This window comes from Accipiter gentilis, chromosome 11 (genome assembly GCF_929443795.1).
Source record: "Accipiter gentilis chromosome 11, bAccGen1.1, whole genome shotgun sequence".
Taxonomy (NCBI): Eukaryota; Metazoa; Chordata; class Aves; order Accipitriformes; family Accipitridae; genus Astur; species Astur gentilis.
The window spans coordinates 8872538-8898616 of NC_064890.1; the positions used below are offsets into that span (position 1 = coordinate 8872538).

Below are 26079 nucleotides of genomic sequence, written 5' to 3' on the forward strand. Positions count from 1 at the left end.
CTGTTGACCATCCAATAGGTGGCATTGCAATGCTAGGCTCTGCTGACCGTGATCAGACAGTGTATCTTAGGTACTTAACTTAGCATGATCTAGGTTCAAGAGACAACATACCGGATGAGTACTCGGGATTGCTAAACGCTGAATGCACTTTTACCAGTGGAGGGAAAAAGCATCAAGCTTCATCCCACTGGTTGCCTGAATGTGCCCCCCTGTGTCTTTCTATCCCAGACCGTAAAAAAGTTCTCCCTCACATGGAGACCAACCTTCTCCTTCACTCAGTACATCCAAGTAGTGTTTATTTAGCAGTGCCAGTGTGACCAAGTTAGACAGAGGGTGGAGGAAAGGGACTGCTCTCGTGTATAATGGCGTACTCTGGTAGAGTCACGCCAGTTAAATCTTCACAGCAGCTGCTTACCTGTTCAGTGGGAATTCAGGGCTTGGAAGTTAATGGTCAGGAACTAATGAGTTGGACTGGATGTGTTTTAATTTACTAAGATATATTAAAACAACATGTTGATTAGTTTGAAGGCCAGAGGGGACTTTTTTTTGTTGCAATGTTAAGGTGCTCCATGAATTGCTACAGATACTTTAGTGACTGCTTTTTATTTTTTTTCTTCCTTTCTGAGGCTTTTTTTTTTTTTTTTGGCAGGAACTACTACTCTCATAATACACATGAACCTAATGCCTGCAAAGGGTTCTCGAAGGAGCCTTTGGGGCAAGTACCTGTGGCAGCTCCATTAGGACCCTTCTTACACTATCCGTGTCCTAGCCAGTTTGGGATACATTTTAGGATGGCCAGGGAAAAGTTTGAGTCTTAATAAAAGAAGAGAAATTAAACAAGAGCGGCACAAAGCGTGCCTAGGGGGCATGAAGTTCTGGATTCTTGCCTAATGCCACATTCATCAGGCTTAATGTAGATGAACTCTGTGTAGGTTTGCCAGCAGCAAAGTCGAACTTCTCATTTGAGACTTTCTGACACATTGCTCTGCAGTTATGATCCTGAAAGCATGAACAGCTTCTGCCTTTTCATGGGCCTATAGCTGGAATACCCAACTACTGACCCCATATTTGTATCCATCACTCAGCTCTGCAACATTCATTGGTATATTTTATGGCTGGACTTGGTCTGGAGGCTTCTCTTCTATAAACACTCCCAGGGAGCTTTTCTTTGACTTGTGGACAATCAGGCTGCTAGCTGAAGTTAGAGATCATGATGGTCGCTTCATATTAAACATGCTAAACACGTGTCATGCTAAACATGATACATGCTAGACAATGCAGCAGTTAAGCATCCCTCTGTTTAGTAATGATTGAACCAACAGAAGTCATCCCCCATACAGATGCCTCTGGCAAAGACAAAGCAACAGGTTGTTCAAACTGCCTAAGAAATTTTCTTCTGAAATGTTAATGTGGATGTGAAGGCTGACGATTTTTTTGGTTGGAGTTGTACGTGTTTGCTAACTAGAAATGATGAGAAGCAGTCAAGGAAAAATGTAGCAAAGTGGAAGGTGACAGGACAAGGACATCACTATGATTCTGTGAGGCTCCTGAGGGCTCTTTGGACAAAATGCTGGCTGCAGTGAGGCTTGGAGCATAGAACAAAGAAATAGAACAAAGGATTTCTTTGAGGAATGTTGTATTCAAGTCAAGTGAAGTCAAGCCATTTGTCAGCTGTACCTCGTCTTTTGGGTATGGGTCCAAATGGCTGACTGGAGAAGGTCCAAAGGAAAACAGCAAGAATAACAAGATTCTAAAAAAAAGCACGTGCCTAAAAGAAGAGCAGTTATTTCATTGAGTCAGGAGGAGATGACTGAGGGGAACATTACATAAATGAATGTCAAAAAGCCAAAATCAAATTCTTTTGCTATATAAAAGGCTGGAATGGGAAGGAAAGTACTAAATTGCTTCTGATTTCCATAGCAGTGAGGACAAGCTTGATAGGCTTGGTTGCAAAAAGTGGGATTTAGTTAAACTTTTGGAGACCTTCTGTCCATAAGAACAGTGAAGCACAGGCATGTACTGTTGCAGGAGGGTGTGAAATCTCTGTTGTTGCAGATTTTAAGGGAATCATTCAACAAATATTAGTTAATAAAGACTTAGAGATAGTTTATGGTATCTTTGAAGGGGGAGATGGATCAGATCAAGTCCTTACTGGTGTCATTATCCGTGGAACTATAAATGCTGCGTTGAGGAAAATAGAACGTTGTGTACAATCTTTGAAAATGAAGAAGCTTACATAAAAAAGGCCTCTTTCTATCCACTTCTACCCTAATGGATACTGCACCCTTTCAGGATAAGTTCTAATTGGGACCTTGTGCCCTCGCCAGGAAATCACAGGGACTAAGAAACCCTATTAGTCTCTGCAGCTGCTCCCTGGACATTGATTTAAGGTATCTAGGTCTAAATGGAGCTATTTGTCTACTTCCTTCCTTAAAACTGGTGAATGTGGAATAGACAGGCTGACTGAAAGGAGGATGTGGAGACTTGACTCCACCGTCTTACCTACTGGCCAAAATTCCTACATCAGTGACGTTTTAGTGAGTGGGAACATCTCCAACAGATAAGCAGACAACAGAGCATTGCTGGGTCACACCAATCCCTGCTGCTACAACTGGATGCTTCAATTTACATTTCACCCTTTGGCCAAGAAACCTGGGCTTCAAGTCATCTTCCAGCTCCCAGGAGCTGGCGTTACTTCCAGACTAGGTTCTTCTTCTTTTCTTCATACTAAATAATGCCACCAGGAATGTGTTTATCTGATACTCGAGGTATTAGCATTAACCTCTAAGCTTTGTCCTGGATATTTGCTTCTGGGAAAAATCTTGGTAAGATCGACTGCTATCATTGAGAAATTTATAGTCCTTAGAAATCTCAAAAATGTCGATGAAACAATAAAAAGAAATCAATCTTTATCTATTCGTCAGAGGACTCTAATGTTGTTGAAGTGCCTGATATTTCCAATAGTCTTTCAAATGGTCTCTGAAACTGTTAAAATAGACACCTTTCCCACATTTTCTTTCTCTGCCTTTCACAAGCGATGGTTCTTTTAACCTCCTTCTCTCCTCTTTGTTTGCTTAGAGGATCAAAGCTTTTTTATTTATTTCTTTTTCCTCCCAAACAGTTTCTGGAGTGTTAAAAAGCACCACCAGTATACTGAGTTTACATTACAAACAAGTTAAAATTCCCAGTCTGTCAGAGCTTTTCTCCTAGGATACCAAGGAAAGCAAAGTTCAGCTAAACTGCACAATTAATTGGAGATCACTTCTGAGTGAAGAAGAAAAGGTTGTTTTAAGCAGAGCTATTCTCTTCTTGGACATTTAAAGTCCACTTTAGAAAGCAAAATTATTATTCTCTGAAAGTTATCTCTCTTTATTTGTATTCCTGGAGCTACCCCATTAGGTCATCTTCCCTTTTCACTCATAAAATCATCTTAATGAATCGACTGTGGGATTAGCCATATGTAAATACATCCTTATTGACAGCCACATTGACAAGTGAATGGATTAAAAAGGGCACGGACTGCATGTTGCTTTTGCTAGAACAGCAGTCGTTTTTGTTCTGCTTTCAAGACCCTGAGGCAGACAGCTTATTTCTCGGTTATGAAGAAAATGCTCTTTTTCAAGGTAAATGTATCCTGTAAAAATGGTGAGATAAAGAAGCATGTGCTGGATGGTTTGAGAATATTTGGCTGAAGCAGACTTCAGTGTTGATCTGCCATTCCCACACAGACAATTGCTACCCTTTTCTCAACTTTTGAGAGCAAAGACTGGCCTGGTAACTCAATCTAGTGCATCAGTCCCATGTGGGATGGGCTTGCACCTTTTTAAGAAAATGCGCTGTCTGTTTTTGTTGGGGCTCTTCTAAACCCCTGATGGTTGCAAGGAAGAAAGTGGGCAAACACTATTAAGACAGTCCAACGGAATATACTGAAAACAGTTGCAAGGGAGGTTTGACAAGTGTACTTCAGTGTGTTCTTATAACGTTTGGAAAAAAGTGATAAGAAGATTCCTATAAACTTTGTAAATTTTCTGCTAAAATGTCATTCTGTGGTAGCATGTTGTGGACAAGTATTTCATAATGAAGAAAAGCAGACCCCTATTACTGTCTAGGCAAATAATGTGCTGTACAGACCAACATCATAAGGTATCCTTTGCACAGAATTTTGCTAAAGTTTAATCCATTATTACTACATTAATGTCCCATGTGGGTGGTTTCCCCCCCCTGCTTCTTACAAGGCAGGGTTAAATACTGGTAAAATACATCTGTTATAAGGTAAAATCAAGATCTTTCATCTGTTGTATACTGAAACATCTGGAACCTTTTGCAATGGAACCAAATTAGGTGTCAGTTGACATACAGTGAAGATGTCTTTCTGACTGACTGAATATTAGTAAAAATGCCATTAAAAATCTATGATAAAAAGCTAAAAAATCTATGGCCATATTCTCAACTGGTGACACTCAACACTCAAATAAATGCATAATCTCACTGAAAATTAGAATGAGTTTTTTTTCAGAACTCCCTCGTCATGGCAAAACCAGTTATATTTTTTCATAAAATATCAAATTTTCAGTTTTCTTGCAGATAAAGATAATTTTTGACATTTCATATCCATGTAAGCTGATCCAAGGAAACAAACTGTTTTAACACCTCAGAACAAAACTCTCCATGTCTTACTGCACCGTATCTTTTTCTTTGTTTCCGTCTTTTTGTCTGTTTATCTGTTTTCTCTTCTTACAAAAATATACAGAAGTGAGGGAAGAAATAAATAAATCATTCTATGAGTTCTGGAAACATTCCCAAAATTTACGTCTTGATTTTTATCAGATCTCTGGCTATGTGATTCTAACAGCAGGGCAGTCAATTTCTGCTAAGTATCACAAATGTAACGTAATATTTTCAAACACTAGCAGAACAATGTCTTCTCATGCTTTCCTAATAATTTCTTCACTTAATGACGCAAGAACTGTGAATGAAATTAATAACAATATAAATATATAAAAATTATAAAACAATACTGAAATTGCTAGGCAGTAAGTACCAGATCAAAAAAACCAGCTCAGCCAAAGACCTCCTATAAAACATCCATGTAGAAATGCACACTCAAGCACAGCTGCAAGCCTCCCATCAGGAAGGGCTGGCACATACAAGCTGGATCCCAGTATGGGATCTAAGGGGCCTTAATCACAGCTACATTATATAAAAAAGACAACCATCCTGATGCTGTGAGCTGTACATTAAAATGGACAAGAACTGCAATGCACACCCTACATAAGACAGTCAAGGTGAACAAGGTCAAGAATGGTCTAGCAGCCTTCAGAGAACACACTAGCTTTCTATAGGGCTCCATTCCTCACCAGGGAGGAGGAGTGTGGCTGGCCCTTAGGACCCCTTTACTCCCATAGCAGAGGACTGGGGTTGCCTGACAGCTCCTGTGCCATCTCAGCCCTGCTGTTACCTGTCCATGGAGCAGGAGGCCACACCAGTGATGAAACAATATTCGGGGATTTTTAGGGATGAAAATGTTAGGAATAAATGTAGGGATAAATTTTAGGAATTTGGGGATGAAAAAAATATTTTGTACAATTTTCAAACCCCTTTCAAATGGTGTCCCATCCTATACTTCATAGTTTTTAATGGTCGTTGGTTTGACGACATAGTATTCAATGACTGTCGCAAACCTCTAAAGTCCCCGAGTGCTCGATTTGGCATCTGACACGCTAGTTTTGCTGGAAGAGGTTTACGGAGTCGCACCGTACAATCAGGCAGCCCCTTGTTGGCCACTTATCTCAGCCAGCTTCTTTACAGGGCTAATTCCAGAGAAGAATCCCAATACTGCCAAATCTCAGACTCAGTAAATTGCCTGCAGCATCCTCCTTCGCAGGCTGCACGGTAATATCTGTCACCCTAACAACATGTGCTTTTGAGGACCAGCTACCACGAACCAGAGAGGCTTTTCAGAGCCCCAGGTTATGCAGTTATACAGTTATGGTAACCTCTCCAGATACAGCATTTAGGTAACACAAAAATTGTCCCCTATTTGAGTGTGGACTCGTTAGTGGAGCTTTCCATGTGTGTGGAAGCTAATGTATGAATCTTACTATATTTCTCAGCTGAGGGTACACTCAGTCACTACATCCTGCACACTTTCTTTTTGCTTTGTTTTCCACCAGCATGTCATCTTCTAGACAAAAGTTTTTCACAGCTTTCTGGTTCCCTTCAGCTCCTTCCTCCTGGCTAGCCCAGGCCCTGCCTCCTCCTCTGTACCAGTGGGAGGTGAGTTCCCCATTCCACCCATCCCCTCTGCTCCTCTTTCTTTCCTTTTTTTTTTTTTTTTTGGCAGTCCTTGCTTCCAGCCTTTGTCAGTGCTTTTCCTCTGATTTCATCTCAGTCCCAAACCTTTCATTTTTCTTCCCTATTTTTTCTTCCCTTTGTCCTCTCCTCAAGCACCCCTCATTTTCTCAAGAGCAGTCCTGTTTCTTCTCACCTGCCTACTCTACCTCCCCTTCTCAGCACATCCCCTCTCAGGTCCCTTGTCCCTTAAAGGGTACTCTAAGCTAAAATATTCATCCTTCTTCCCACAAATACCTTCCTTTTAACACACCAATTCTCCTAATACAGTTCTGACCTATAAATTTTCTTGTTTTGTGGTCACCCGCTGAGATTTTGTGTGCCCTTGCTTGGTTTTCCTCTGCAATCTGACAATCTCTCCATTGACTTCCTAAGAAACCCCATCAATCTGCTTCTGCCTCCTTTGTTTTTACTGCACTGTCTCTAGATTTTACCCAAAGACCATGCATAACTACAAGTTTTCCCTCCCTCTTTTGCTAAAGGATATGCTTAATTTTTTGGTGTGTGCTCACTGTATGCTAATACCTGGTAAGACTTCTTGGCCACTAAGGACTCTAAAATTCTCTTACATTCTGCCTCTCTGCCTAGCTTCTTTATCTTTCTTGCTACTTCAAATTACCATGGGAAAAATCAGCTCTGTGACATTTTCTCTCCTATCTTACCCTTTCCTACATCTCTGATGCTGTTCCCTTCCTTAGTCAGTATGCCTGAATTTGCCTATTATGCCCTTTTTTTGTCTTCACAACTTTTTTTCTTCCCTAGTCCCTCTTCTAGTGGAGAATTTCAAGGTCTCACAGCATCCACCAAAAGTGTGCTCCAAGTTCCCGTCTCATCCATGAAAATTTCATCACTCATTCCCTCTATACACCTTGCTTGAGGCATATTTGATATAGTTTATATACTTGATCATCATCCTGTATCTCTTTTGATGTGCTGGGAAAGGGACTTTCAAGGTCAAGGTCATCAGTTCTATCAAGGTCAAACCACTTGCCAGAGTTTAAAGCTCTCTGAAGGAAGGCTGTCTCAGTAACTGGGGTTAAGACTATGCCTTTGCATGTGGTTAAGTTGGGTCTTAGAAGATTTGGAAAAGCTTCTGCACTGCTGCTTAGGTTTTTGAGACAACCTATTGATTTACATGAGTAGCCCATATGTTCCTACATAATCAGTACAATTGCTAAGTACACAAATGCTCCCATAATCTCAGCATAGCTATGAACAATAGCAAGATAATAGTTCCAACTACATCATTTTATATTTGAGAGGGCCAATATAAGATAAAAGCAATATAGTTCTACAGCCTTTTTCTTTTTTTTGTGTAACTTGCTATAGCTCTAGTAAATTCTCTTCTTTTTGACTTTAATAGGTTCATAGTGATTTACCCCCTATGAAAATTTGCTGCATTGCTTTGGAAAGACAGCTAGAAACAAGACGGTATATTCCTTGCAGTATTTTTGAAAAACAGAACATCCCTGAAATATAATGTCCAAAACCCTCATAAGACAATAGGTAAGCCATCAAATTCATTTAGGTCACACACTAGATTCTGGGCTTACCTGAAAACAGAACCGATTGCACTAATCTGTAATACTTAAAACACCTCTGACAATGCACTTTTTGTCTCAATGGAAATATCTGACAATTGCACTGAGGCTGTTCCCAGACTTCGTTGTGCCCAGGAGAAATTCCTTTTTTTTTTTTTGTCATTTTACTCCTACTACTAAAACAAACTCATGATTTTCAAGCCAATCTGTATTTTCAGAAGTTGAAATGTGTCCCAGATTTTTCTGTGACTTCAGGGCTAGATTATCACGGTGAAAGTTGGCCTTACTAAGTTCATAGCCAGGAACAGTCATAGGCAGAGATTTAGGAAGATGACACCAGCCAGAGACTACGCTCCTTCCCTGTCACCTTTGGAGATGAGGCCCACCACAGCTGTGCTCTGGACATTCAGTGCTGGGTGCAGGGGCAGGGCGGCTCATCATCCTTCTGGTCACCCCTTCTCGTTGGCTGTGGATACCCCTCAGTTGCCAATACAACCCACCCAGGGATTAAAGCACAACCTTATTCTCCACACTAGTAGAGAGCAAGAAGACAATCTTCTTTTTAACACTCTGACCTGGACTAAGTTGTTGATTAAGCTTTAAAACAGCTGTCAGTTTTATGTCAACAAGCAGAAAAAAAGCCAGTCAATATTACATGATCTTCTTCACAAGAGCTTATGTAGCTTACTGTAGTTATACATATTCACACACAAACTGCAATGCTGTCTGATCCTGAAGTGTGCCAAGCATCTCTCTGTTGTTCTGTGGCATCCTGAGAGTGATAGTATTCCTAGCATTTTATCAGCCAGAAAAATTGATACTAACTGATCAATAACTATAGTACAACAATTTGGAAGAAACAAGGTGCAGAAATCCTGATAAATATTCTGTAGGGCTTTGGAAACAGCTTTCCAAAACTGAACAGAGAGTGAAGTCCCTTCTGCAGGATGCTGTTGCTAAGTTCAACAGCCTCATAGACAGGATCTCGCACCCTGTAAAACCTTTTAGGGTGGATGCTCAAATCACATTGCTAAACCAGACTCTTGGTGGGTACACACTTCATGAGATCCCACTGAATTCTTGTAGACAGATAGAGAATTTAGCCCACCAGGTTTCAAAGTAAAATTGCAATTTGACCCCAGCATAAGTGACCCTAGAATCAGGTCATTCAGGTCTTATAGTATTCTATATGGGACTCTGTGAGCTTCAGAATGATTTACGTTCTGTAGGACACGTCCATGGGAGAGTTGTGTTTGCACAAAACGTCCAAATAGCTCTTTCTTTAAATGCTACTTTCTTCATTCCCAAATTCAGCTCCACTTATGTAACACAGACCACTGAACTGAATGATGCCACTATTTGTAATGTATTTCTTTTCTTTTGGCTTTCCAGCCTGATTTAGTACTTTGCTTTGTCACAATTTAATTAAGTGTAAAACCATTAAGTGAATCCAGAAAGATACTTTACTCCTGCATCTTGCTTTAGATTCACTGTTTCAAAGATAAAATTAGAATCTTACTCCTAGACAAGGTGTCAACATTTGCCTAAAAACTTTATTTGTAGAAGCTTATAAGTAGGTCATCAGCACAAGTAACCCAGACAAACATCAACAGCGATTAGAAAAGCATCTTGGCTCTGGGACGAAAGTCTTGTTTTCATGTACTTGATACCAATTCCATTTTGCTTGTTTTTAAGTTACAGAACAGTAAAGCAATTGGTGGATTTTCCATTCTGAAGTGTGTTTTATGTTTTATATGTATTGAGAGTGGCAGTGGACGGCATCATTCTTCAAAAAGAGCAACAAGCAAAAAAGCCACAGAAATTAAAGTATGAAATATTCTAGCGGAGGACAAGTTAGCTTGCATTGCTCTTCAAGTAATATCTTTTTTAAGAAGGTTTTGCATGCATTGTTACTGATTTCCCTCAAAGAGTAAACATTACAAATGTACAATTTTTCTATTACCCTAATAGCGAATAGAAGTAGCTTAATGTACAATTTTCCCCAATATAACTGGGGAAGTTACATTTTCTTGTAATACTTGCATTTATCAACATAAACAACAGCAGAAGTCATAATGATTTAGGTGTATTTGAAGAAAACAAAAAAAGTAATTTTCCTAACATATGTAGTTGATCAGGTGGGTTGTGTGCTTTTCAAATTGTTTTCATGCATATTTAATCAATGTGAAACATACACTTATGCAAGCTGAAATAGGTATCAGTCTGTGTCCCAGGCTGCTCTCTTTCACAGTCTTCTGGTGGAGATTTTTTAAGGCTGACTTAATTATTTTAAAAAATGAACTAAAATCATCTTTCGCAGGTGGCATAAACCGAGAAAAAGCCAAAGAACTCACAAACTACCAGCAAATCCTTAGTTCGGTTCAATGCAGTATCCGTAAGATGCCTAGTTTTTCAAGAATTTCTTGTTTTTTTATCAAGATTGCTGAAATACAGGGATGTATGCATAAAATGATCCATGGAAACACTACGATAACCTGAGGGGGAAAAGCCCCCAAAATCCAACACCCCCCCAAATCCTACCTACACACTGGCATTGAGATACACTTTCTCACACCCACATGTGTATCTCAGCAGATGTGTGTGCCTCACACACACACAGATGAAAGATATGTACCCACAAACCTCTAGGTCTACACAGAGTTAGATAAACACTGTCTAGGAATAAAACCACATTCCTGTGAATCTATACATAAAATACATCTATATGCATCCAAGCAAACACAAGCATAGATACGTAGACATACACACCCAGAGACATAGGAACATAGGCAAGGCACATACGTAGGCACAAACGACTCTAGAAGCACACACATACACCTATACAGCTGGATGCATACTCACATGGACAGATAGATATACAGGCAATATATGAGGGAGAGTTTACATTGGCTCTATCATCCCTGCTAATTTCTCCTTGCGTTTTGAAGCCTTCCGATTTTAGGATCCTGGAGTGAGCCAGGTCCCTGCAGGGGAGATACCTCAGGAGGAGCAAGGCACTTCCAGTTTCTTTAAGGTTCCCCACCTCTCTCCCAGCAGCAGATCCAGGGAGATGAGCTGGGTACCCAGCACCGCTCTCCCAGCTGCTGGCTTGGCACTTTCCACCCCAGCTTAAGGAAGCGTATAGGACGGCAAGCTGAAGATCTCCTCCCTTCACCCCCAAAGCCTGCCTCTGCGGGAGCAGGAACCTCTGGGCAACATCTGGACACAGCTGCTTTACCCTGGGCGAACCAGCCCCTTTCTGCCCACCCCCTGCCCAGCTGCGGACTCCGGGGATCCCCCTGCACCCTACCTGCCCTCTGCAGGTGTGAAAGCCCTTGCCCCCTCCCCTGCCCCCCCCCCCCCCCCCCCCCCCCCCCGCCGCTTCTCCTGGCCCCCGACTCCCATCAGCAAACCTCTTCGCAAACCACCGCTCCAAACTTTTTCTGCGGTTGCAGGACCCGCAATTCCCCGGGCAGCGGCTGCGGCTCATCGGGAGGGCAGGGTGGGAGTGGGGGGGTGCGGGTTGCAGGGACCCGGGATGCAGGGATGGAAGCTGCAGGGTTTGGGATACGAGGACCGGGATGAGAGGAGGGCTGGGATGAGGGATGCGGAGATGCGAGGACCGGGGTGCAGGGATCCCAGGGGCAGGATGCAGGGAGCGGGATGTGGGATGCAGGGACCGGGACGCGGGATGCTGGTACCCAGCTCCTTACCGTACGATGGAGGTAGGTCCCGGCGAGGGTCTCCAGCTGCTCCCGGGCATCCCGATGTGCTCGTTAAACATCCACCGGGGAATCTCACCCCCCCGCCCCCCCAAAACTTGTGTGAGCTGCCTCCTCTGGGAACCGTCACGCTTTCTCCCCCCCCCCCTTGGATGGGATCCCGCTGGAAACTCATCGAGGCCTCCTAAGCGGCCAGAGGTAAGGCTGGGAGGGAGGAGGAGTAGAAGGGGGCTAAGGGGAGGCAGAGGCTGGGATCACCAAGCGATGCTCCCCTTCCCTTCCCCTCTCCTCTGGAGCATCCCCTCCCCGTTCCTCCCAGCAACTTTGGCTCGCCTCGACCAGGCAGCGCCTGGGACCGGCGCTGGGAATTGGGGTCCCTTTTCGCAGCCTGGCATCTTTCTAGATTTCTTCTCCTTTCCGGCCAAAGGGGATTGGTGCAAAGCTTTAAATTAGGAGGCGACCTAGGCTCCCAAAGGCGAGGAGGGAGAGCCGGCTGGCATTCGCAGCCCGCCTCTGCCGGCTCTCGGGGCGGGCGATCGCTCCGCAGCCGGCGCTGCGCGGAGTGACGGGCTGAGATTTTATTCCTACCACGGATCCCTTTAACCGCCCTTCCCAGTTCTAACTTTGAAGCTGCCCCTATTAGCTCTGGGCACGGCCGGGAGAGGGGCTTGGGGACGGAGGGGAACCGCTCTCCCCAGCGCTGCGGGGGCTGCGCGGCGCGGAGATGCCCGCGGCTGCTTAACTGCGCCGGCAGGAGCGCAGCCCGGTCCCGGGGGGGGGGGGGGGGGGGGGGGAAAGGACACGAAGGGGGGGGACACACACGGACGCTGCTGTCGCCTGGCAACCCCGCATCCCTGCCCCGAGCATCCCTCCCCCAGCGCCCTGATTGGACGGGGGCCCGCGGGAGGGATGAGGGGACGGACGGACGGACGGACGGACGGACGCGGGTCCCTCCGAGGATTGCTGCGCCCTGGCGCTGCGACTTGTCGCAGCCTCGAAAAGCCCGGAGAGGGCAAAGGGGGGGGGGGGGGGGCGGGGGGGACTGAGAGCGGTTCAGGGGGTTGTGTCGCCGTCCTCCTGCCTTCGCTCTTCCAGCTGGCTTGAGAAATTTGCTTCTGCTCTACATCTCCGAGAAAAAAGAATGTATTTGTGTGTATACGTATACAGATACATACCAAATATACAAATATATGTGTTTATAGAGAGATGCATATAAGTAAACGTAGACATTCTATGCATGCTACCTGTATTATCTATATTCTTTGTGTTCTCTCTCTATATTCTAACACTCCCATCTGGGAAGACGGAAGAAAAATAGTTACTGGGGAAAGATCACTCCAGAGTGCAGCAAAGCCGGATGCAAAAGGAGAAAAGAAAGCTACACTTTGTGTTATATCTGTCTGAAAACCAAAGCTTTACATCACCTGGAGTGTTCGCAGGAGGTCGTGGTCCTAAAGAGAGAAACAAACACCGTGAAGTGAGTGAGTTGTAACAGTCAGTGAGGGTGGATGCGTTGACTTCAGAGAGGGTGAGTTTAAGCTGTGCTGCATGGGGAACCGCTGATATTACATGTGGCTTCATTGCTCATTCTTTGCTATGGGGGACAGCCAGCAGCTGCTTCTTGCTGTTTGAGTGTAGTATGGAGAGGGTGCCCATAAAACCCCAGTACCTCCCTTTCCATCACAGCTCCGGTTGGGACACTGTGAATTTCTCACCTCTAACTCTTCAGCAGGGAGAAAGCCATCATCCACTTCTCCCTGAATTCTTCCCCCACCTCTGGACTTGCCCCCAGCCCAGCTCCCATCGGTGTACCTACCATCAGTGCTCGGGTAAAGCAAGGAAAGAGGCACTGCAGTCAGGAGCTGCAATCCAACAACTCACATGGGGCCACTATTGTTTCAGCAGCTGCGGTTCTGGTAAGGAATTAAGCCAAAGTAAAGTGAAATAAACAACAACAAAAAATCTGTTTCTGCTTTTTAATATTTTATGTTAAGTTATTTAACATCTGCTTGCTTTTGTGATCTACCCATTACATTTGAGCTACTGGGCTAATTTTATAAGAGTTTTTTTCTTGGAAGCCAAGGACATTCACTAAGATGTGCATGTTAAACTGTTTCATTAAGGACTTCAAAGTTAAGCAGGCAGCAAAATGAAAGAGTCCAGTTTCCCTCAGGTTTACCCTACTGTAATTTGGATTAAAACGTACATGAGACATTGCAATAACATCAGGGTGAACTGGAATGAATAGGAAATCAGTCCCATGTCTTTTAAATCATAGCACAATTTGACAAACACGTCTGGAACACTATTTTTTTTTCACAGCCTTGCAGGCTGATTGCCAGAAAAGACTAGTGGAATAAAGGATCTGATTCTGCATTGCCTTGTACACAGCAGTCATGGCTCAAAGTGAATACGAAAGCAACTTTTTGGTTGGGTAGGATATAAAACCCACTATGTAAGAAATTGGTCACCACAGGCGTCAAGTGGAATTTGGCTGAGATGTATTGTGTGATTTGCAGGAGGCCACTTCAAAGCAAGGAGGTGACCTGGTCATTCATGGCTTGGCTTCGAGAAGCATCCTTGGAACGGATGTTTCACTCTTTTTCCATGCCTGGTGCTGTGCAACGTCTGATAACGGTTCCTAGCACTGCTACTACTTGCATTTACACCTGATTTATGGCTACTGAGAAGCAGGAAAAGAAACCTGACCAGCCAACCGAGCTGCAGGCAAAGGCACAGGGGGTTTCAGTCCCGCTTTCTGCCAGCGCACTTCCTCAGCTGGTTCTCTTAGCACAACGGGGTCTCGCATTTTAGCCACAGGAGAACTTACCCAGTCATCCCGAAGCAGGATTCTGGAGACCTTATTTCAGTGTATCACTCTGGCAGAACCATCTTTATTTTTGTAGGGAAAACAACTGTGCCTCCATTCCCTTTTGGGATAGCGTGTGCTACATCCAGAGGGTGTTGTGAAGATGCAGTCCCATAGTGAGCATGTGTTTTTCAGACAGTCGGATCCTGGGAGTTATGGGTACGCACAGTGGTACGACACAGGGCAATCCAAACATCTCAGTGAAGCCCTGGGCTAAGCCGTGTTTGGGTGTTACTGGGCAAATTACTCATTTGAGGCTAAATTGTGCACCTTGCGCTACACTTGATTGTAGATATATCCCTAGTTAGACGCAGCAATCAGGCAATGTAAGTTCTGCCAGGGGACAGCTTTGAGAAAACAATCAACAGCCCTCAATGTCTTTGACCTGGATCCAAAGAAGGAGTCTTAATATGAAATGTATTTATTTATTTATTTCCTGCCTCTGACCCAAAGATGTTAAAGCGGCATTAAAAGTTTCTGAAATAGGAAAGTTTTGCCTTTGCGTATTATCTGTTAGTGAAATAATAGTTATAGATAGTTAATAGATAGATTCCTTTCAAATTGAGTTCCCACATCACACCAAGTTGGGTTCATAGAAAGCTTTGATAAGCAGAGGAATTTGGTTTTATAAATTCATGAATGTGATTAATTAACAGGCTTACCACCACAAATAAACAGATGTGTATCTTTTTCTTACATGGAATTTTAACATGAGCTTCAGGATTGTACACATGGGAACTTTCCAATTTTACGTTTGATGGCAAGATACTGTTCCAGGAAAACACTTTGCAGGGTTCCCTAACTTGCTAGAAGCAGCTGTTTTGAGACACGCTCAAGTTATTTGCTGATTAAAGCCTAAAGCGATGCTTTAGAAAAATTGCAAGTGTGCATGTACAGCAAGCGAGTGATCTATGGATTGGGCCCAGCCTACCTGAATAATTCATGAGGCCTGTGATCTTTCCTCCTTTCCTGGGGACCTTACAGAAATGGACAGGGAATAGGGCCATGGATCAATGAGTTTTTTCTAGCAAATTTCTCCCTGCCACCTGATTTCCAACAGCTCTGCAGCTCCTTCCTTTGCTTCTGACTGGGCATAATCCCACTCTGCGGCAGTTGTCCTGAGCTAACGGTTGTGGGCTTCACCACAGACCAAGCCTGGCATATCTCAGTGGTTTGGGGCACACATCAGCAACACCTAGAGATGATATGCTCTCCTGGGAGTCCGCCAATCCCAGGGCACAAAATACCAATTCGACGGAACAGGAGGGCTACTCTCCCATTTTTGGCTAGCCACAGGGGTGTAGATGTGTCTTCAAAACACTATGGCTGTGGCGGTCTCCATCTTTGGAGATACAAAGACAAAAAGTTCATAGGGGAAGAGAGAGATCTACAAAGCCCCACACCGTCTGGCTCATCCCTACCTGCCTACTGTGGGTGACACTGACATACTCCAAAGCAACAACCCAACAGCACGGGGCTTTCAGAGGGACATGTGCCCCCATCTGGTAGTTCCTAGGGGAGATCCACAGCTGTGAAAAGTGGGGGTGTCACTCTGTCATACTCAAAGGCCTCATGGATCACCATGGAAAATTAGGCACTGTTGTGGTGGGTTGACCCTGGCTGGACACCTGGTGCCCACCACAGCTGCTCTATCACTCCCCCTCCTCAAATGGACAGGGGAGAGAAAATATAACAAAAGCCTCATGGGTTGAGATAAGGACAGGGAGGGATCACTCACCAGTTACCGTCATGGGCAAAACAGACTTACCTTGGGGAAAATTAATTTATTGCCAATCAAACCAGAGTAGGAAAATGAGAAATAAAACCAAATCTTAAAACACCTTCCTCCCACACCTCCCTTCTTCCCAGGCACAGGTTCACTCCTAAATTCTCTACCTAACCCTCCAGCAGCACAGGGGGATGGGGAATGGGGATTGGGGTCAGTTCATCACACGTTGTCTCTGCCCCTTCATCCTCTTCAGGTACAGGACTCATCACGCTCTTTCCCTGCTCCAGCGTGGGTCCCTTCCACGGGGTCACAAGTCCTGCCAGCAAACCTGCTCCAGCCTGGCCTCCTCTCTCCATGGAGCCTGCTCCAGCGCGGGCTTCCCACGGAGTCACACCTTCCTTCGGGCATCCCCCTGCTCCGGCGTGGGGTCCTCTCTCCCCAGGCTGCAGGTGGAGATCTGCTCCACCGTGGACTTCCCTGGGCTGCAGGGGGACAGCCTGCCTCACCAGGGTCTTCCTCACAGGCTGCAGGGGAATCTCTGCTCCGGTGCCTGGAGCATCTCCTCCTCCTCCTTCTGCACTGACCTGGGGGTCTGCAGGGCTGTTGCTCTCACGTGTTCTCACTCCTCTCTCTGGCTGCAGTTTCTGTACCTCAGCAACTTTTTTTTCCCCTTCTTAAATCTGTTCTCCCAGAGGCACTACCACCATCGCTGATGGGCTTGTCTTGGCCAGCGGCAGGTCCATCTTGGAGCTGGCTGGCATTGGCTCCATAAGACATAGGGGAAGCTTCTAGCAGCTTCTCACAGAAGCTGTCCCTGTAGCCCTGTGGCTACCAAAACCCTGCCATGTAAACCCAGTACAACTGTACCAAGAAGTGGCAATCTAGTGAGTTTCTCCTGGGACAAGTATGCTCTTTCTTATCTCTTAACAACACTGATGGTTGATTAACTTCATCATGAAGCTCATAATCAAAATGGAATGTTTTCTTTTCTAGTTGTTAAGTAGTTTTGAAGAGATTTTAGGTCAATACCCATAGTGCAAAAAGTCCCGATGTGCATTACTACTAACAGTGGTTATCCCTAAGAGGTGGCATCCATTGGGACTTCAGCAACATTGTTATTTCTTGTCAGATGCGCAGTGGCGACTTCTTCAGCTGACTAAAGGGATATTGGCCTAGCACCAACGCGGAGAATATGCCACGACGTGCTCAGATATGCTCAGGCAGTCCTTGGGCAGTCTGAGCCTTTCTCAGCCACAAGGACAGTGGAAACTCTGACTACAGGGCTCAACACAACAAAAGCCTGGGCTTCTCATGGTATGGTACAGCACGTGGAAGGAAGACTGCATTCAACACTGTCTGTGCACATGCAGCTGCATCTTCCCTTCTGCCTCCACCTCCCATGACCATCAGTGTCTCAACCTACCCCTTCTCCTCAGCTCCCCCTTCTCCAGCCAACTTTCCCATTTCCTTCAAACAGTTTCCCTCTGCCTTTCTCACCTTTTCTCTTTTACTCTTTAGACAGTTGGCTGCCTGCTCATGCCTGTTGGCTATGTCTCCAGTTAAACCCAAGGTTTCTTTGCCCCTTCTCAGCAAAGACACCTCTTTCCATGGAAAAAAACCAGCAGCTGCTGTTCATCTTCATCAGCTACAACAGGGGAAAAGTTCTGGCTTCAGTATGGGAACTAGCTGCCCTCTTTCCACCTCTGCTTCCTTCTCAGAAATCAGGTTTCCCAACATACTGCTGGGGACACACATGACACCCAGCTGTCATCCAAGTGGGGCTGCTTCATAAAAATACACGAACAGGCAAGGATCCCTCCAGGTCCCTGCCAGATATTGGAGTATACACACTCTACTTGCACCCCACAACCCTTCCCTAGCCAAAATCCTACTGCCGTTTGTGCAGGTGCAGGGATGAGCATAACACAGGCTCTGCCTGATGTATGCCTGGTATGTGCAGCACACTTTGAACCACCTCCAGTTTCCAGTGCTCATTACTCTGGAGCTGAGGTCCACCATCAGTCCGCATCTTCTCACTCCATCCTCCCCAATGTCTGTGATATAGGAGGAGACTAGCCTTCCCCAGAAGGAGCAGGGATCTTTCTCATAAGGGGACAGGGCATGGCACATCAGCACATTCCAGTCTCTGCCATATTCTTTAAATTAATACGTGCAGATGACCCCATTCTACAAAATCCTGGCTGTTCTCTCTTTTTCCTACCATGTGAATAATTGGGTACCAGACACCAGAATGACCTAACACATTTTGCTTTTGACTTAAGTCACCTTTATGTTTCTATGCATTATTATTATCTTTATTAGTATTTCAGCTGGTAGCAATCTGGCTTCTTCAAACTACTTCTTCCTCCTTCCCCAAAATCCCCTAGCAACATTTCTTCTTTTCTGAAACACTTTCCCTTCCCCCATCTCTCTTCTCTGTAGGAATTACTGCATTTACATATTTTGTTTAAGGTGCTTAGGAATTATTGACAAGTTTGCTTTGCCCCTGGGGGGTTATGCGACACAGTCAAGCTGTGAGCCACTTAAAGCATTGACTGGCTGATAGAAGGGATTGCTTGTGACTCTGAATTAGGGCACGGGCCAAGAAATGTAGCACAGTGCTGTCAGGGGCTGTAGCACATAGATCCATTTCCTTTATAATCCTATCATATCTATGACCTACCACATACAGAGCAAGGCAAAAGATCTACATTTTCCCATTAGCTCAAGATACAGGCTTCCTGTGAAATAAATTTACTCACAGCCCCTATGCCACTGCTTTGCAAGCCTGAAAACCCTGTTTTTATTGTGTCAGTGAGTGTATTTCAGACTTTCTTCACACTGAGAATCCATCTGGATATACTACTGTCTCAATGTCCTGCTGAGATTCTGCTTTGCCACTAGTTAAAAATGAATGGCTAAATTTATAAACAGGAAGTTTATTGTGTTTGTCTGCTGAAAGATATTCTGGATTTTATCTTGGCTGGGATTTTTTTGTTGGTGGTGTTTTGGTTGTTTTTATTATTTTTTTTTCTTTTTTCCCAACCATTTAATTTTACAAGCACTCTTGAAAGGAACAGAGTCCAGAGTTAGAAAGATTAAATAAAAGGAATGAAGCTCCTGGAAATGAGACTGGGGAAAAAAAGAAAAAAAAAAAAAAGGGAAAAAACCCCCAAACCAATCACACAAGCTAACCATCGACTTTCCCTTAACAGAGAAACCATTTTCCAACAAGGAAGACATACCTGTGCTTGCAAAACGGCTACTAGCACAAAATATAGTTCAGCAGATGGTGACAAAAATAGCACTTGGGCTGTTTTAAAGCCTTTTATTAAATGCCTCTTTTTTTTTCCTTTTTTTTTTGTCAGAACACTGTTGTCCTCTCTAATTTAAGAAAAGTGAGGAAATAGAGGCAGATATGTATGTTTTTCTTACGCTTGTTCTATTTAAACTACACACCAGTAAATGTGGTTAGGAGAATAACTTAAGGTTGCAAAGCAATCCAAATTTAGGAAATATGAGAATTAACATTGACAGTGGGATCTTAATTCAGCTCCCTTGTGCATGTGCATGTTGATACACTCTTTAATTGGTTTAACACTGTCTTTTTTCTTTTTCAGAAAATCCTGACACATTCAGCACTCTAAAGAAATAGAACTTTGTCAATAGTTTGATTTCTCTGCACTGCTCAGTGACTCTCCCTTGTATACTGTGCATTATTCTTACCTTGCATTACAGAGACAACGGTCCATTTCTTCTCCAGAAAAACATTCAAACGTTTTGCAAACTTCCCCCCCCATTTAGTTTTACTACATTTCTGAGGTAAGGGCTGGTACTTTGGTTTTCCATTTCACAGATAGGACATAGGCATTAAAACCTAAAAGTGTTTGTGACTTCTGAGTGTCTGATTTTTCACATTTAGGAGGTATACGCTTTCTGAATAGTTTACATTATGCCTTGAAACAATGGCTGTTGCTCACCTTATTTTAAGCCTGTGTTCCCAGTTGTTGGGTGTTATTGGGTTCTAGAGTTTGGTTGGGAGAACGATATAGTTTTCTTAGACTCATTCTCATAAATGACTAAATCTTCTAGCATGAAAGTATGCATAGAGACAGACAATCAGCATGGAAAACTCCATGCTGACAACTAAATTTTGGCAAAGGTGTAAGCCATTATAATCAGAGCTTCATGGTGGGAAAAGCTCAGAAGTTAGATGACTACTTGGTTTTAAACTCAGAGTTCTAACAAACTCCAGTAACCTGGTATTAAATAATGAAGAGGATTTGGTTTAAAATACCAGTTAACATCAGCAAGGTAATGATCATACATTATCCAAAGCTTACTGATACCTTCACTCTGCAAAGCCAATATCATGAGTCCTGTGAGATGGCAGGGGAGCTGGTGGCTTGCTCTTTTATTGGTCTCTGTCTCTTACAGGCTCTTCACCAAATATATGTTATTTTCAAACTTCATAAGGACATATCTCTGTGGGTCTTTCCTCCCTCCTTCCTAAATAACGGAAGGCTGAGATCACCTGCAGGTAGTTGCTAGAGATGGTGGACTTTGCTCAGGCTTCCTATTAGAGGGGGCTGCCAGTGTTGGCTCTTATGTAGCCATAAGGCTCAAGCTGTGCATCAGTACTAGATAGTCTGACTGCGGATACATGACAGTAATTCCGTTTACACATCTTAATTTTCCATGCAAAGGATTAATGAAGGAAAAAAACCTTAATTTTCCAAGTAATAAATGGCAACTAACATCAAACCCTCTCTCTGTAGTATGTCCTTATGTCATCTGGCTTAATATTAAAGCATACTTTAAAAGGTCTGGACTCTGGACTATTGTGGAGGAAAAGTTTTGGGAGGGAAAAGAAAAGAAGAGTGAGAAGATCCCCAAAGTACAGATCCTAGATGGATTATGCCCAGGTAGCTTGCTTATAGTGTGGAACAAGCACCTCAGGTGGTGACAGTTATCAGAGCCTAGCCTGGGAACAGAAGTAGCTTTCTAAGAACATTATTGTGGGATCACACCAAATATCCATCCAGGACAGTATTTTCTGTCTAGTCATGGTCAGTAGCAGATGCTTAGAAAAACATGGGGACTGGACAAAGCAAATTTTTCTCTTGATATACCACTTATGGCTTCCAGTAACCTGTGCTTTAGAGACTTTAATCTTTTTTTGATCCCATTATTCTGTTTGCCTTTACAAAACCGTGCTGCAGGGAATTCCCCCACTGAATTAGGTGGTGTATGAAAAGCACTTCCATTTTTTCACATTTAAAGCTTACCTCAGTGAGAACCCTGATTTACTGTGTTCTGAGACACCACAAATACTTTTTCCTTCCTCATCCTTTCACACTGTTCATGGCTTTAGACATTTGCCATATCCCTCCTCTGTATGGAAGTTGAAAAATTCTAGGCTGCCTAGTTTTCCTTTCTCATTATTTGCTTATGACCAGATTTTTGCCTTTCTCTATTCTCTTTTTAGCTTCACTGTACCCTTTTCTGAGATCAGCAGACCACCATTTGGAGCACTCCAGGTGTGGGAGAAATACCTATTACTACAGTGTCATAATGATGATATTGGTTTTCTTTATTTTTTTGCTGTTCCTTCCTAGTACTTTCTAACATTTTTTTTTTTTGTTATTTTGGCAGCTGAGCTGGTATTTTCAGAGAAATATCCTCAATAGTAATAGTTAATTTAGAGTCCATTGTATGATACACATAGCTCAAATTATTTTTTGTCTCATCTGCAGTGTTTCACATTCATCGACAGTGACTTTCATCTGCAGTTTTATTGTCCAGTCAGTCAATATTGTGAGATCCTTTTGTGCCTTGTAGCTGCTAGTTTTACTTTTTACTATTCTGAATATCTATATGAGTAACAGTCTCACGTCTTGATAATAAATAATTTTCTAGATTTTTCCTGACTATATTAAGCAATATAAGTCCCAGAACAAACATTTTGGGAACAAACTGAGGGGGTCTTTTTCATGATGAAAGTTGAACATGAATCCCTACCTGTTGCTTCCTCATTTTCAGGCACCTTCTACCTCCTCTTGTCTTCGTTAAGTTTCCCCAAGAGTCTTTTATGAGGAAATTTGTCAAAAATGTTGCAAAGATCCAAATATAGTCACCTGTATCTGTTTGTTTATGGGGTCCAAAGTGCTCTTGCAGCCATGTGCAGCATGGCTTTCTCCATATCATGAGCTTATTCCCAACAGATTTTTCCACACATTAGTTAACAACATTCACTGACATAGTTTTCTTAGCAATTTTCAGGTATGACAGACAGATTTATTCATCTGTATTTCTCCAGACCACCCCCAAAATGCTTTTAAAAGACACCTGACATATCCTATTCCTTTGGTAACAGGGCTGATTTAATGAATAGGTTACAGACCACAGGCAGTAGGTCAGCAGTTTCATATCTGAATCCCTTTATTGCTTGGGTCTGGCAAATTTTTATTGTTCATTTTATCATTTTTTTCATGCTCTTGACAACTAGATTCGAGGCAGTTCCTCAGACTTGTCACCTGTAAAGAAAGGCTACGGTGAACACTAATGCAAAAAGATAATTTGTGTTTTCTGTTATAGCCTTAACATCCTTCGGTGCTTCTTCTATACCTGGAGTATTTATTGACCCCCTTAACTCTGGCAGCTTTCTTCTGAAGTAGTACAGAAAAAAATTGCTATTTGCTTTTATGTTTTTTTTACACATTGCACCTCAAAATCTTTTTCTGTTTAATGCATGACACTGAAGATTTTACATATCATAAAGCAATTGCCTAAATCCTATCTCTAAGACCAACAGGTAATCCACTGCAGAAGAGGGAAAAAATGTAAATAAGCTATGCTGAAGATGAGCTTCACAACTATTCGTGAAGGCAGGGATATTTGTGGCCATTTGGATGGCTTCTGAATTGACTTCTACAAGTGTGAGGTAGATGCCAGGACTCCTAAGGTCAATTTAGTGGAATCTCAAAGTACACTTCCAGCTACCGCTTCCATCCGCCCAGCGACACAATTTTACTGTATCAGTTCTTATCAGGCTGTCAAGGCTTGCTGCAGAAAGCCTTGCAGAGAAATAAATGGGAAATACTTTGCTGACCCTGCTCAAAAGAATGCTCATTGTTTGGACTGGCTATTTCACTTCTGACTCCCTCACCTTTCTGGCCGTGCTTCTAAATGTTAAGAGTGTCAGAGATGTTACTGTAGCAGTAAAAAAGACTTTTTTTCTTCTTTCTCTGTTTCATATTTCCTGAATTGCTTTTACGAGAGTAGAAAAGGAGAACAGGAAGTGAAATGTGTAACTTATTATACCAGACTGATTAATATATGTCTTTTTTGCACTACAGTAGAAAGTTGAAGTTGGCTTAGGTGGTTTCATAGCTTGCAACTAACTTTCGTTACTTCAAGCTAGGCAGACCCAAAAGAAATCTATGCATGCTAATGAATAAAGAAGCTTGAGGACATCTGCAGAGAAAAGGCATTTCCCTCTGGTTCCAACATAATGGGTCTTGTTGACATAGCTCAACTAGAGAAAGAGGAAAACTGGTACCAAGTGCTTGCAAAAGGCCTGGCAAATTTATTACAAATGCCAAGTTACAACTACCTGTATATAATGTATAAACACATACTCCTAAGTACTTGAGACAACCCTGTGCTCAGAGGTGACCGTCAAAATGACTTTAACTTTCCTAACTTGCTAGTCACAGACAAAGTAATAAAAAGCTGGTCAAACACATAAACACATATGAACACAAGGAAACTGAGAAAGGGCATTTCTGAAGCACATGCTGATGCTCCCACAGGGGACCAAAATATCTCCAGGTAGAAATGTATGTCAAAGAGATGTCATTGCCTTAGAAGTAAAGCATGTGGAAGGACAAAGCTGCGGTCAGAGATGCAGCCGATATAATCCTAAGGCTACGGTTTATAATAGTTCTCAAGCTTATGTTATTACAAGGATTGCTACAACTAACGTTGTGCATAAATATGTTATACATATGTTATGCATAATGCATAAACATGGTGCATGCAAGCCTTAAATGAGATGTGGTGCCACCACAATAAGTGCCTGATGTGTTACTGGGACTTGTCTTTTCTGCAGTTATATTCAGTCAAAACACAAAAATACGATTGCTTGTGCAACGTAGTGGTGCTTGTATTTCAAGTTGGATGGCTCCAAAGAGGGACATGCTGCAAAACATGTGAGTGCAACTCCAAAAGTGGTATTACAACCTCTCAACATGTGCCGATGCCAGTTTGTACTCCTACAGTGAGCCATAGTAATCCTCCACATCCTTTCCAAGGTTCCCTTCTCCTCTTCCTAAAAAAGTGCACCACGTAAGTCATGAACCTTACGGCAACGCCGAGAACCACAGCTCTTGGCTTTGGGGGTGATTATTGCCCACACGAGGAAGTACAATGTGAAAACGCAGGTATGGCATCACGGGTGGCATCTCCCGTCCGAGTGGGGCTAAGGCAAAGCGAACGGCCGAGCTGCGGCTGCCTCAGGTTGGCGCTGCAGAGGCCATAGGTGCAGGAAAATAAGTGTCTGCCGCGGATGAAGCAGATGAGACAGGCAAAGTCAAGATTTGATTTGCCATAGATTACAGTCAAAGCAACTGAGACAGAATGAAAAAGGTCTGAAATCCAGCTGGCGCATCAGCTGTGAATCATAGCACTGTGAATTAGACCTCAAGAGCGTGAAACACCTTTACATAAATGGGTACCGTGGACTAGGCACTTTTGGAGCCCTATATAGCCAGTGGAGAGAAACAAGAGGTTTTTAAATTCTTTTTTTATTTAAGGAGTGCAATTGATCTTATCTGGTTTAGACATACTTTTTTAGGTGTAGAGTGTTAGATGATTCACACCCTTAAATTGCCTGGTTCCCTCTGCTAATTGTAAAATGAGTCTTGGGGACCAACTCAGAGTTGCACCCTAGACATTTGATCAGATGAACAACCCTGCAAATGCTGCAGTTGATGTCTGTGGCTAAACCCTAAAATAAGCCGTGACAGACGCAGGGATGTACCCGGCGAGGTGGTGAGAGGGGTCTGCAGCCTCCCCCGGCACTGCTCATCCTCCCTTCGTGCCACGCAGCGGCACCCCCGCCGTGCCCAGCCCGGCAGCCCACGCGGCCGCGGCACAGCCACAAAGCCGTTGCTTTCCTCTGCGGCGTTACTAACACCGTCACTTACTGAATCCGAGAGGATTAGAAACAAATAATGAAAATCCCTAATGCTTTTTTGCCTTGGGGCAGCAGAGGACTGCAGTAACGGACGCGCCAGGATCACCTTGATTTATAGGGTAGCTTCCTAGTCAGTCTCATGTATTTAATCCTTTTGTGCCAGCAGGAAGTTGAAAAGTCTGGATGGCAAAAAGTTTAATTACATGCTTATAAGGCTAATTAAAAACAGGAGTTGCAAAAGAAAAAAAAAAAGAAGCCTTTTTACGATTTGTAAAACCTTACCTACTCTAAACCTAAAATTCACTTCCATGTGGCTAAAGGCACTCCTTTAGCAAATGTGAGGAAATAACTTTGAAAGGGGGGAAATCAAAGGTACAGATCATATGTTTTATATCTTTCATTTATGTCCTATTCGCCTTAGAGATATAGCAGCAAATATTTTTGTAACTGACACGTATACTGTTTTGCTCTGAATGACACATTCATGTTCAAATTTTAATGTTGCTAACAGCTATTCTTTCAGTAAAAACACATTTTTGCGAACAAACTCTCCTCACCCTTTGTTATTTCTTACAGTGCCAAAACTTCTGCATATATACCGATGTCAAATACATACTTGTGATACAATATGAATGGGATATATTGCTAAGCCATTTGGTAACTGCATA

At 43.3% G+C, this 26079-nt stretch overlaps 1 protein-coding gene across 9 annotated transcripts in view; it reads right to left on the bottom strand.

Moving 5' to 3' along the window:
• The window catches only part of GRM3 (glutamate metabotropic receptor 3), a 106095-nt gene extending 94404 nt beyond the window's left edge, over nucleotides 1-11691 (bottom strand). For 5 of the 9 annotated variants that reach the window (XM_049814091.1, XM_049814090.1, XM_049814089.1 and 2 more), the window contains exon 1: nucleotides 11606-11681. The gene's annotated coding sequence lies outside the window, so the exon portion shown is untranslated. Of the gene's footprint in view, nucleotides 1-10935; nucleotides 11043-11305; nucleotides 11353-11605 lie in introns of those variants that run through there. The other 4 variants (XM_049814086.1, XM_049814093.1, XM_049814094.1 and 1 more) reach the window with 4 other exon arrangements.
• Between the last annotated feature and the right edge of the window lie 14388 nt (nucleotides 11692-26079).